The sequence below is a fragment of the Callithrix jacchus genome, chromosome 2 (assembly GCF_049354715.1).
Source record: "Callithrix jacchus isolate 240 chromosome 2, calJac240_pri, whole genome shotgun sequence".
Lineage (NCBI taxonomy): Eukaryota > Metazoa > Chordata > Mammalia > Primates > Cebidae > Callithrix > Callithrix jacchus.
Window position 1 is genome coordinate 51,848,070 of NC_133503.1, and position 14,652 is coordinate 51,862,721.

General features: G+C 35.0%; 1 protein-coding gene across 7 annotated transcripts in view; it reads right to left on the minus strand.

Moving 5' to 3' along the window:
• The window catches only part of LOC118150612 (uncharacterized), a 325,444-nt gene that overhangs the window by 229,186 nt on the left and 81,606 nt on the right, over window positions 1-14,652 (minus strand). For 5 of the 7 annotated variants that reach the window (XR_013532493.1, XR_013532491.1, XR_013532490.1 and 2 more), the window contains exon 1: window positions 7,633-9,676. The exons of the other annotated variants lie outside the window; for them this stretch is intronic. The gene's annotated coding sequence lies outside the window, so the exon portion shown is untranslated. Of the gene's footprint in view, window positions 1-7,632; window positions 9,677-14,652 lie in introns of those variants that run through there. 7 annotated transcript variants of the gene reach the window in all.

Sequence of the window (14,652 nt, forward strand, 5' to 3'; positions counted from 1 at the left end):
AACATATTCATATGTGCCAAGTACTGCATAAACATTTGGTGTGCATCACCTCCTCAAATGTTTATAGCAAGCCTAGGAGTAAGTCCTACGATTTCCTTTATATTCCTGAAGAGGTACAGGAACTCTGAGGTTTCATTACTTGTCCAAAGTCACATGGTAAATAGCAGAGCTAAAAGCCTAAGGCTGGGCTTTTAACCACTATGATGTATAACTTCCCTTGAGACTCCATAAGGATTTACAGAAATAGTTGAGTACAATTCAGAGAAAGTGAAGAAAGACATTTTGGGGAAGACATTTTGCCTCTGTTTACAGAAATTCAAATAAAAACAACACTAACTTGAAAGATATCAGTGGTCTTATTTGATTTATGTGTAACATTAACAAAAGCATTGCTTTTAAATTATACCAGAACTACAAAAGCCAGTTTCCAACTTGAATTTTATACCTGTTGGGATTCCAGGTTTTCTTTACTCAATAAGCTTTATTTGTTTATGCAGTTTCAGATTTACAACAAAGTTGAATGGGAAGTAGTCTCCATAACCCCTGTCCCTTCACATACACAAACTCTCTCATTATCAATATCCTACACCAGAGTGGTATATTCATTAGAACAAATGAATTGACATTGCCACATCACTGTCTACTAAAGTCTGTAGTTTAAATTAGGGTTCACTCTTGGTGTTATAGTTTCCATGGTTTGGACATGTATAATGACAAATCTACCATGATAGTATCACACAGAATAGCTTCGCTATCCTAAAAATTCTCTGTCCTCTGCCTATTCATCCCTCTGTCTCATAACAACTGACAAAGCTACTGATATCCTCATTATGTATACAGTTAGACCTTTTTTCAGACTGTTATTTAGTTAAAATCATATAGTATATAACCTTTTCTGATTGGCTTCTTTTGTTTATTAATATGCATTTAAGTTTCCTACAGTTCTTTATGTAGCTCACTTTTTTGAAAGTACTGTAATATTACACTGTATGGATACCACAGTCTCTATAGCCATTCAACTATGAAAGCCATATTGGTTGCTTCCAAGTTTTGGTAATCATTAATAAAGCTGCTATAAACATGTTTTTGTGCAGATGTAAGTTTTTTGTTCATTTTGGTCAATACCAGATAGTATGATCGCTGAACCATATGGTAAGGGATGTTTACTTTTGTGAAAAACTGCAAGATTCTCTTTCAAAGTTGCTGTACCTTTTTGCTTTCCAACCAGCAATTAATGAGAGTTTCTGCTGTTCCACATTCTCAGTGGCATGTGATGTTGTCAATGATCTGGATTTTATCCACTCTAATAGTTGTACGGTGGTATCTCATTGTTAATTTACAATTTCCCAATGATGTATGATACCGAATAACTTTTCATATGCTTACTTGCTGCCTGAATATCTTTGGTGAGGTGTCTGTTCAGGTCTTTTGCCCAGCAGGTTGTATATGTTTTTTTTTAAATTGCTGATTATCAAGTGTTTTTTTTTTTCCTTAATATTTTGAATACTCTTATTAGACATATCTTTTGCAAATATTTTCTCTCAATCTATGACTTGTCTTCTTTCTGTTGACATTGTCTCAGAGCAAAAGATTTTAATTGTAGTGAAGTTTAACTCATCAGTTATTTCTTTCACAGATCATGCATTTGGTATCATATCTACAAAGTCACTGTTATAACCAAGGTAACCTAGATTTTCTTTTATATGATCTTCCAGGAGTTTTATGATTTTGCATTTTGCATTTAGGTCTACAATCCACTTTGAATTAATTTTTGTGAAAGGTATAAAGTATGTGTCTACATTTATTTTTATTTGTAGATGTTTAATCATTTCAGCACCACTTGTTGAAAAGACTGTCTTTGCTCCATGGTATTTTCTTTGCTCCTTTGTAAAAGATCAGTTAACTGTATTTTTGTGAGTTTATTTCTGGGCCCTCTATTCTGTTCCATTTGTCTGTTTATGCTTTGGTCAATACTATACTGTTTTGATTACTGTAGCTTTATAGTAAGTCATGAAGTCAAGTAGTGGAAGTCCTCCAACTTGGCTCTCTTACAACATTGAATTCTCTGTCCTGAGTCTTTTGCCTCTCCCTTAAATGTTACAATCAATTTATCAGTATCCGCAGAACAATTTGTTGGGATTTTGATTGGGATTGTATCGAATTTGCAGATCAAGTTGGGAAGAATTGACATCTTAATATTAACTCTTCCTATTCATGAATGTGGAATATCTTCATTTAGTTTGTTCCTTGATATCTTGTATCCATCTTGTAATTTTCCTTATATTACTTTTGTTCATATTTTGTTAGATTTATACCTAAGTATTTCATTTCTCAGGATGCCAATATAAACGGTAATGTATTTTTAATTTAAAATTCTATATTTTCATTTTATATAGAAATGATTGATTTTTGTATATTAACCTTATGTCCTATACAAACTTGCTATAATTATTAGTTTCAGGAGTTTTTTGTTGATTCTTTTGGATTGTCCATTTAGATGGTCACTTACAAACAAAGGGAGTTTTATTTATTACTTCTTGATCTGTATAGTTTTTATTTAATTTTCTTGTTTTATTGCTTTAACTAGGGTATTCAATATGTTTTTGAAAAGCAGTGGTAAGAAAAGATATTCTAGTTTTAATCTTAGCAGGGAAAATTCAAGTTTCTAACCATTAACTGTGATAACTGTAGGCTTTTTGTAGACGTTCTTTGTCAAGTTGATAAAATTCCTCTTTATTCCTAGTATGCTGAGGGGTTTCATGATGAATAGCCATTCTATTTTGTTAAATACTTGCTCTGCATATATTGACATACTCGTGATTTTTCATTGTTAGGCTGTTTTTATGGTAGACTACATTAATTTAATTTGGAATGTTGAACCAGACTTGAATATCTGAAACAAATCTTGCTTGATTATGGTGTATAATTATTTTTATACATTGCTGAATTTGATTTTCTAATAGTTTGTCAAGGCCTTTTGAATCTCTGTTCATGAGATATATTGGTCTATACTTTTCTTGCAATATCTTTGTCTGACTTTAGTATCAGGGTAATGTTGGTCCTATAAGATGAGTTACAAAGTACTCCCTCTGCTTCTAACTTATGGAACAAATTGTAGAAAATGGGTATAATTTCTTTCTTAAATGTTTGATAGAATTCACCAGTAAACTAATCTGGACCTGGTGCTTTCTGTTTTAGAAGGTTATAAATTATTGATTCAATTTCTTTAATAGGTACAGGCCTATTCAGATTGTCTATTTCTTCTTATGTGAATTTTACAGGTTCCTTTCAAGGAATTGGTCAATTTCTGGTCAATTTCATCCATGTTTTCAAATTTTGAGGCATAGAGTTTTTCACAATATTTCTTTATTATGTATGCTCTTAATGTCCATTGATTCTGTAGTGATATCCTTATTTTTGGTGGAGAGGTGGGGTGTTGGGTGGTTAGAACCTTGCTGTTACCCAGGCTGCAGTGCAGTAGTGCAAACATAGCTCATTGTAGCCTCAAACTCCTGGGACCAAGTGATCCTCCCATATCAAACTCCTGAATAGCCAGACTGCAGGTGCATGCCACCATGCTTCACTTAATTTGTTTTATGTCTGTAGAGACAGAGTCTTATTAAGTTGCCCAGGCTGGTACTGAACTCCTGGCTTCAAGCAATTCTCCAACTTCAGCCTCCTAAAGTGCTGGGATTAGAGGCAAGAGCCACCATAACCTCTTTCATTTTTGAAATTGGTAATTTATGTGTTCTATTTTTCTTAGATGGTCTAATTAGAAGCATATCAATTGTTTTTATCTTTTCAAGAACGAGCTTTTGATTTTGTTGATTTTTCTCTATTGATATCCTGCATTTAATTTTATAATTTATGCTCTAGTTTTCACTTTTTCTTCTGCTTACTTTGGATTTAATTTCCTCTGTTTCTAGTTTCCTAAATCATAACCTTAGATTATTTATGTTACATCTTTCTTTTCTTTCTTTTATTTTAAAGTTATGGAATACATGTTGTGTGAGCACTGCTCAGTACCAAGCTTGGATTTTCTAATCTTTTCAGGCAGATTCGTGGGAAGAAAAAACACCAGCTGAGATATATAGAGAAAAGAAAGAGAGTTTATTTACAAGGAAAGAAAAAGAGTTTATTTACAAGGATACCTAGAGATGCTCACAAACTTCAACACCAGCAGTAAAGCAGCACAGGTTTTTGCAAGTCCAGACCAAGTCACCACCAAAGCTCAGCTCGGCTTCTGCTAAACAATCTTTTATGCTTTTTAAAACAAATAAGGGTCAAGTCAGGACACTGTCCACTTCTTCATCATGTAACTAACATCCTTGAGGTGTTTACCAAAAATTGGATCTGGGAACTGGCCAGGTTCCCAGATCCGGCTCCTCAGAGCCTTTTTTTGCGTTGGGAAAATTCTGAGCTCGGAATACTCCCAGTGATAAGGAAATGAAGATATAGAGTCTGTCCATGACTTGTAAACATAATTAACTCCTTCTGTTCCATTACAATTCGGCCCTAGGCATGGGCAGACTTATTGTACACATAATAGTGGTAAGTAAATGCATCATATAAATTCTTAATGCATTGATATAAGTACAAAGAACAGCAACAACTACATATACTAACAATCATTAAAATGAATACAATCATGAACAGTGGGATGAATATATATATCACTGATGAGCGTGTAAATAACCAATCCCACCAGTATGATTACTATCTGTTGCTATAGCATGGGAATAGTCCTGCAGTTTATGACTTACTATGGTGGTTTGTAGTCTATATTCACTTAATTGTCGATCTCTTTTCTGTAATGTCCGATTTAAAGCTTCATTTTCATATAATATAGTAGTTAGATTTAAATAGGTTTCCAACTTTAGTTGGGGTAGGCTTATTGGGGTGAAAGTGATATTTTCATAGTCAATGATTGGGGTTAAATAAATAGTAGAATTATGCCAGGGAAAAATAGAGATATTATAAATGCATCCAACAAATGGAAAATCAACTTGTATATATGACAATACTTCCGATTGATTAGATGCAATACACAATGTATGGGTCTGTACTTCAAAAAGGGCAGTGTAATCACTTACTGGTAATAAGGTAAAAATACAATGATTAACAGAAAAATGCAATAGACATGGTTCCATCTGTTGTCGTAAATCAGTACATACTAATCCTTTTGTAGTTACAACACAATCATTGATTTTATATGTTATATTTCTATTGTCAATGTGGGTACCATAAAATTCTGGTTGCAAATAATAATAAGGGTATGGAATTGGCAGCACATGATAGGGACATAGCATAGTAGTATTTTGGGGTATATAATAGGTTATTATACCATAACAATATGTGGTGGTACAATAAAAGGGATTATGATCTTCTACCCATATATCTACTTGGCATTGTTTGGAGATTATAAAAAATTCAGACCAGCGTACTTTTCCTAATTGTAACTCCTGTTGTAGATTTTGTATTTGTATGTAACTAAATAAGTATTGAAGAGAACATTTTGTCCAATTAAATAGATAAGTAATATTGTTAGTAGTAGATACTATAGTTCAATTAAATACCTTTAAGAATTTCTTTTGATAAGCAAGATTAGAGGTTAATGAGCTTATTACAGTAGGGATCCAATTAGCAGTAAGGCTAGTAGCTAATGCGGCATTTTTCCCAGTATTTTTTAATTTGTATGATAAGCTATCTAAATCAAAGCTATTAGCAAGTGCGATACCTGTTCCTACTCCGCCGAGTAATGTATCATACCATTCCCGTTTTCGTCTAGCACAGGGATGTAATTTTGGGAAAGTTACATTTAATTGTAATTGATACTGCTGTGCAAAAAAGGTGGTGTTAGTACAAGCATGAGGTATACGTACAATAGTAGGTTGAATGTATGTCGGGGTTTTATGAATTATTACATGTAAATGTTGTGCCCATATGGTTCTATTGTTGATTACACTAGAATTAATACACCATAGATATGTACTAGTATTAAATGCAAATACTATAGTGGTTTCATTACAAGACAATTTGTTTCTCCAAATAGCTTTTGAAAACATGTTAGTGTATAGAATAGTAGTTAAATCTTGTTGACAACAGGAAATATTCACTTTAGAAGTGACATTAATAGTAATATTATCATCACTATAAATTATGCCTCGAGCAGGTTTCTGTCCCATCCAATAGGTAAGTGTAGTGTTGGTATCTCCACTAATAGTAAGATTGGTATTGTGACAAACTTGATTAGTAGAACAGCTGTAAGAGTCTTGACTTCTTACTTTGTGGAGTTGACCCATCCCCACTGTAGAATCATGTGTCCATTGCTGGAAGTAGTTTGGTGAGACAAGATTTGTCCCAGGGGAAATGGTCTAAGCAATCCAGACGTGAGTGTTAACAATAATACCTGTAAGTACACAAATCTATACACGATGAAACAAATGATCAGTAGGTACTAATATAGGAGTATCAGCGGGGGGAATTAGGACATATATACAGTTATTTCTTGTGCTACTATCTCTCCAGCTTGTAATGGTTTATGGGGAGATGTTTGTACCCAAACATGACCTGATATTTGTTTCTTTTCATCAGTACTGCCAAATCCTAAATGAGTTGATTTTGGAGGGAACCTTTGTGATTCCCATACTGTGTTTTGTAAAACTGGAATTATTAATAGTTGTGCTATTTGGTGGCCTTTAGGCAAGATGATATCTTCTTCACCAAGGTTATAGCAAAGCACTTTAATTTCACCATAATAATCTGCATCAATTATTCCCCCTAAGATTGTCATTCTTTTTTGTGCCAGACTAGATCGAGCAGCTATTTGTCCATAATATCCTGAAGGTAACTGTAAACCTATTCCAGTGGGTATTACATGTTGAGTCTTGCTATTTAATTTAGTTACAGAGTAGTTAAATAAATCATAACCTGCAGCAGCATTAGTAGCATTCCAAGGTTGTATTGCATCTGGGTGGAATCTCCACCAGGAGATAGTTATAGGCTCATGTGTTACTTGGGATCTGATCTCAACTGTATTAGAGGAATATATCATCCGTTGCAACTAGGTTTGGCCACTAGTTAGGGGTCTATTATTAAGTTGTTGTAAGGCTGGTAATAAAAAGGTTTTCTACCCTGAATACATTGGATTGGTTAATTTCTGTAGTTTTTCCTTTAATAGCCCATTCATCCTTTCAATGAGGCCTGCTGCTTGTGGGTAATAGGGTATAAGATAAATCCATTCTATATTATATTGAGCACAGTAATCAGTAATTAACTTACCTTTAAAATGAGATCCGTTGTCACTTTGTATTTGTAATGGCACTCCATAATATAAAATAATATAATCTAAGGTTTTCAGAGTATTTTGTTGTGTGGCCCGTTTATAGGGACATCCAATAAGCACACCAGAATAAGTATCCACAATAGTGCATATGTAAGCGCACCCTTTAGAAATGGGGAGCGGCCCTATGAAATCTATTTGCCAAATTTGTGCCGCTTGTTTTCCTCGAGCTAATTCTCCTGTGATGATACAGGGGACATTTTGCAACCGTTCTTGGTTACAAACTGGACACTGTATTGTGATGGTTTTACATACATCTAATGGCAGGTGTATGCCTCTGTTGCGCCCACCTGTACGTAGCTTTGGCTCCTGCATGTCCAGTGTGTTCGTGCACCCATTTTGGGCACTTGGGATGATCTTCAGGGTATTAGAGCTAATTTTAGTTAATTGGTCAGTCTTCTTATTGTAAATACGTTCAATAGAGTCAGTAGGCATGTGAGCATCTACGTGGAAAACAGAAACATTAGTACTTTGCAATACAATCCATATATTTTGCCATAAGTCCTTTCCCCATAAATCATGGTCACGAATCTTCCAATTATCATGCTGCCATTGTGCAATCCAGGTTAATAATCCCATATACACAGACCAGGAATCTGTGAACACATGACATTCTCCCCCATATTCCTTTTCCAGACACAGCCAGGCTGCGTGTAATTTGGCGAGTTGGCTGCTGCCGTTTGCTCTACTAGCTTCTAGTGTACAATCTAGAGCGGGATTATATGCTATAGCTTTCCAGTGACGCTTTCCCCCTATATATTTAGCAGAGCCATCTGTAAATCATGCGTGCTTCTGTTGTTCCTTACTTAAAGAGTCATATCCTTTATTAGCCCAAACTTTACTGTCAATATGTTTAACGAGTTGATCATGATTACCTTCATCAGTTGGGCAAGAAAAAACCTTTTCATGTAGCTGCAAAACTCCAGTGGGGCCTGGTTTAGCACGATTTTGTATATACCATTTCCATTTAATGACATGGGATTCTTGGGCACGTCCAATCTTATGTGATAGTGGGTCAGAAAGTACCCACCGCATTATTGGAATTTGAGGGCGTAAGATTACTTCTTTATCTGTGGTTAAATGTTCTGTTTCAGATAAGGCCCAGTAAGCAGTTAATAATTGTTGTTCTAATTGGGTATATGGGTTTTTACATTGGGGCAATTTTCGAGACCAAAATCCTAATGGAACCCGTTTACCATTCTGCTTTTGCCAAAGACTCCAATTAGCATGTTCACTTTCTACACTAGTCATTAATTCAACAGGTCCTGACTGTAGGGGCCATAAATCTAAGGCTTGCTGGATTGCCTCTTTAGTTCTCTCAAAAGCGTCCTGTTGATCTTGAGTCCATTCAAATTGGTATTTTTTCCTAGTTACTTTAAAAAGTGGTTGTAATAGCATTCCCAAATGGGGTATATGATGTCTCCAGTATCCAAATAAGCCAATATATTTTTGTGCCTCCTTTTTGGTAGAAAGAGGGGGATGATACTTTCTAGCCTCTTCATCTAGCTCATCCCAATCAGGTTCCTCATCAGTATTATCCTAAATGTCATCATCCCAAGTATCGGGGTCCCAATCAGCTTTAGCAGTTGCAATGACAGCATGCACCTTCTTTGCATTCACCTTCCCCTTTCGTTTTTTATATTTATACTGTGCACACCATACAGCAGCCTTTTCGGCTACTCCCTGATATATTCTTGCCTGGTCACCAAGGATAAAATTCTGACATTGTAACATAGACAATTTGCTTTGTAAATCAGCCAATTCTTTTTCTAACTGCAATTTTTCCTGTATAAGGGCTTGGCGAGCTAAGTATTGTTTCCTATAAGCAGACAGCAAAATCCAGCCTTGTCTACTAATGGCAGCTAACTCCTTTCCTTCATCTACCAGCACCAGGTCCAAAACTTCACATACCTGTGCGGGATCAGCCGTCCTAAGGCGGCCGTCCCAATTTTCACTTAGGCCAGTGCTGGAGGCCCAATTACGAGCAACAGAAACAAACACAGGATCTTCCCAACCAGGAATTTCACTAACAACAGTTTTAACATCTTTTTTAAAGAAAGGCATGATGCACTCCTTCTCCCCGAATCCTGCCGACTACGCCAATTTTGTGTGAGCACTGCTCAGTACCAAGCTTGGATTTTCTAATCTTTTCAGGCAGATTCGTGGGAAGAAAAAACACCAGCTGAGGTATATAGAGAAAAGAAAGAGAGTTTATTTACAAGGAAAGAAAAAGAGTTTATTTACAAGGATACCTAGAGATGCTCACAAACTTCAACACCAGCAGTAAAGCAGCATGGGTTTTCACAAGTCCAGACCAAGTCACCACCAAAGCTCAGCTCGGCTTCTGCTAAACAATCTTTTATGCTTTTTAAAACAAGTAAGGGTCAAGTCAGGACACTGTCCACGTCTTCATCATGTAACTAACATCCTTGAGGTGTTTACCAAAAACTGGATCTGGGAACTGGCCAGGTTCCCAGATCCAGCTCTTCAGAGCCTTTTTTTGCGTTGGGAAAATTCTGAGCTCGGAATACTCCCAATGATAAGGAAATGAAGATATAGAGTCTGTCCATGACTTGTAAACGTAAGTAACTCCTTCTGTTCCATTACACATGTGCAAAATGTGCAGGTTTACTACAAAGGTATATGTGTGCCATGGTGGTTTGCTGCATTTACTGACCATCCTCTAAGTTCCCTCCCCTCACACCCCACCTCCCAACAGGCTCTGGTGTGTGTTGTTCCTCTCCCTGTGTCCATGTGTCCTCATTGTTCAACTCTCACTTATGAGTGAGAACATGTGTGTTTGGTTTTCTGTTCCTGTGTTAGTTTGCTGATGATGATAGCTTCCAGCTTCATCCATGTCCCTGCAAAGGACATGATACCATCTTTAGATCTCATTATCTAACTTATGACTGTGTTCCATGGTGTATAGTATTCTATGGTGTATATATGCTACACTTTCTTTATCTAGTCCATCATTTTGGGTTGGTTTCACGATTTTGCTAAAGATTGCTGCAGTAAACATGCATGTACATGTGTCTTTATGGTAGAATGATTAATATTCCTTTGGGCATATACCAAGTAATAGAATTGCTGGGTGAAATGGTATTTCTGGTTCTAGATAAGCAACTTTAGCAAAGTTTCAGGATAGATAATCAATGTGTAAAAATCACAAGCATTACTTTACATTAACGATAGCAAGCAGAGAGCTAAATCATGAATGAACTCCCATTCACAATCACTACAAAGAGAATAAAATATCTAAGATTACATCTAATGAGGGATGTGAGGACTTCTTCAAGAAGAGCTACAAACCACTGTTCAAGAAAATAAGAGAAGGCACAAACAAATGGAAAAATATTCCATCCTCATGAATAGGAAGAATCCATATCATGAAAATGGCCATACTGTCCAAATTAATTTTTAGATTCAATGCTATTCCCATGAAATTACCATTGACATTCTTCACAGAGTTATAAAAAACTGCTTTAAATTGCATATGGAATCAAAAAAGACTGCATAAAGCCAAGACAATGCTAAGCAAAAAGGATTAAGCTGGAAGCATCTGACTTCAGATGTTACCTGACTTCAAACTACTACATGGCTACAATAAATGTTACAACAGCATGCTACTGGTACCAAAACAGACATATAGACCAATGAAACAGAACAGAGACCCAAAATAACACCACACATCTACAACCATCTGATCCTCAATAAACCTGACAAAAGCAATAGGGAAAGGATCTTTTATTCAATAAATGGTGCTGGGAAAACCTGCTAGCCATATGCAGAAAACTGAAACTGGATCCCTTCCTTATCCTTATGCAAAAATTAACTCAAAATGAGTTAAAGACTTAAATGTAAAAACCAAAACCATAAAAACTCTACAAGAAAACCTAGTAATACCATTCAGGACATAAGGAAGGACAAAGACTTTATGATGTAAATGCCAAAAGCAATTGCAACCAAAGCCAAAATTGACAAATGGGATCTAATTAAACTAAAGAGCTTCTGCACAGCAAAAGAAACAATCAGAGTGAATAGGTAATCTACAAAATGGAAGACAATTTTTGTAATCTACCCATCTGACAAAGGACTAATAACCGGAATCTTCAGGGAACTTAAACAAATTTACAAGAAAAAAACAAACAACCCATCACAAAATGGGCAAAGGATATGAACAGATACTTCTTAAAAGAAGACATTTACCTGGCCAACAAACATGAAATAAAGCTCAACATCACTTATCAGAGAAATTCAAATTCAAACCACAATAAGCTACCATCTCAAGTCAGACAGAATGGCAATTTTTTAAAAGTCAATAAACAATAGATGTTGGTGAGGCTGTGGAGAAATAATAATGCTTTTACAGTGTTGGTGATAATCGAAATTAGTTCATTCATTGAGGAAGACAGCATGGCAACGCCTAAAGGATCTTTTCTATTATATACATTCAATGCTGTAAATTTCCTGTAAGCACTGCTGTCACTTCAACTCATAAGTTTTCAAAGACTGTATTTTTATTTGATTAAATATATTTTTATTTTTTAAGACTTTTTCATTGACTTATGTATTATGTATGAAATGTTTAATCTTCAAGTATTTTGGAATTTTCCAGCTAATGTTCTTTTATTGATTTCTAGTTTACTTCCATTGTAGTCTGAGAACAGACATAATATAATTTCTATGATTTTAAATTTGTTAAGTGTGTTTTATAATCCAGAATGTAGTTTTGTATCTTAGGGAATGTTACATATGAGTTTGAGAGGAATATATAATCAGTTTTTGTTGGATGAAGTAGTCTATAGATGTCAATTATATCTAGTTGATAAATGGTGATGCTGAGTTCAGCTATATACTTAATCACTTTCTGCCTGCTGAATCTGTCCATTTCTGACTGAATAAAAAATCTCCAACTTTAATACCATATTCATTTATGTCTCCTTACAGTTAAATCAGTCTTCTGCATCACATATTTTGATGTTTTATTGTTAGGCACATACACACTGAGGATTGTTATGTCTTCTGGGAGCATTAACCCCTTTATCATTCTATAATACCCTCCTTTATCCTTGCTAACTTTTCTTGCACTGAAGTTGGCTGTCTGAAATTGATGGAGCTACTTTTACTTTTTTTGGTTAGTATTAGCATTATATGTCTTTCTTCATCCCTTTATTTTTAATCTATATGTGTTTCTATATTTAAGATGAGTTTCTTGTAGAGAACAAACAGTTGGGTCTTGTTTTTTGATGGATTCTAACAATATCTTTTAATTAATGTTTAAAGTGATAATTGATATAGTTGAATTAATATCTACCATATTTGTTAATGTTTTCTATTTCTTGACCTTAATCTTGTTCCTAATTTTGCCTTCTACACTTTTCTTGCCTTCTGTGGTTTTAGGTGAGTATTTTATATATCATTTTCTCCCCACTTTTAGCGTATCATTTAAACTTGTTTTTCTACCTCTTTAACGGTTGCTCCAGAGTTTGCACTATTTCATTTAACTAATCCTAGTCCACTTTCCATTAACACCATACCACTTTATGAATAGTGTAGGAACTTTATAATAGTCCTAATATTTCTCAATTTTCAACTTTTTAATATTGTTGCCATTCATTTTATTTATACATGAGAATATATAAGCATATACATACACATAAGCATACATAATTGAAGGCATTGTTGTCATTATTTTGAAGAAATTGATATATCTAGTGAGAATAAGAAAACTAAAAGTATTTCATGTTCCCTTATTCATTCTCTGATATTTTTCCTTTCTTTATGTAGATCAGAGTTCCTGACCCATATAATTTTCTTCTCTTTAAATATTTTCTTCTATCATTTCTTGCAAGGCATGTCTACTGGCACAGATTTCCTCAATCTTTGCTTGTCAGGAAAAGTATTTCTCTTTTACTTTTCAAGGATAATCGTGTAGGGAACAGAATTCAAGAATGGTGGTTTTTCCCCTTAATGCTTTAAATATTTCACTCTACTCTCTTCTTGTTGCATGGTTTCTGAGGCAAAGTCAGATGTAATTCTTATCTATGGCCCTCTATAGGTAAGGCATTTTCTACCCCTCTTGCTTCTTTCAATATTTTTCCTTTATCTTTGATTTTCTGAAGTATTAATATAATACAGTTAGGTTTCAGTTTTTGAGTATTTAGCCTGCTTAATGTTCTTGGTGCTTCCTGGATATATGTTTTAGTGTCTGACATTAGTTTGGGGGAAATTATCAGTCACTATTGTTTCAACTATTGCTTCTGATCCTTTCTCTCTTTTTTTCTCCTTCCGAAATTTCCATTACTCATAAATTATGACATTTATATTTGTTTCAGAGTTCTTGGGTATTCTAGGGTTCTGTTTGTTTCAGCCTTTTTACTCTTTGCATTTCAGTTTTAGAAGTTTCTATTTTCATGTAATTAAGTTCAGCCATTCTCTCCTTAGCTATGTCCAGTCTACTAATAAATCTATCATAGATTATTCATTTATGTTACAGTGTTTTTGATCCTAACATAATTTTTAACTTTTTCTTAGTATCTTCATCTCTTTTGCTTATCCATCTGTTCTTACATGTTGTCTACTTTTTTCATTAAACCCCTTAGTATATTAATCATAGTGGTTTTAAATTCCCATTCTGATAATTTCAACATCTGACTCTGGTCCTGATACTTGTTCAGTCCCTTCAAATTTGTTTTTGGACTTGTAAAGCTTTTGTTGAAATCTAGACATGACATACTAGGTGAAAGGAACTTTAGTATATAGCTTTTTAGTGGTTTAGTGTAATCTGTAGGGGAAGTAGAAGTATTCTAAGGATCCATGATTAGGACTTGGCCTTTTGGTGAACATGTGCACCTGGACTATGAACTTCATCAGGTTTTTCATCCTTTCTCTCTCCTTGTAAGTGGGACAAAATAGCTAGGGGTTGAAGTTGTGCATCTTCCTTCTGCTATGTGGAAAGTTGAAGGGAGCTAGAGTTGGGCATTTTCTTTTTCCCAGGTAGTTTAGACTACGATAAAACCCCTGCAGTTTAGTCTCTGGTAATTTGTTTATTTCCTCCAGAGGCCAGATCTTGTTAAGAAGAGCAGAACATACTTGTGTACTTTTAAATGGTTACTCCCCACCCTTCTCCCTGTCCACACCTGAGGGGATTTTTCTTTCATATTTACTGTGAGAACTTGGTAGAGCTCCTGGAGGTAAAACTAGTGTGTCCCCTTCCCATGACTAAGTCCCCTGGAGTTTTTAAATCTCAAACTTCTCCACACTGAATTTCCAGCAATTCATCATTTACAGTGTAGGTTTACCTACCG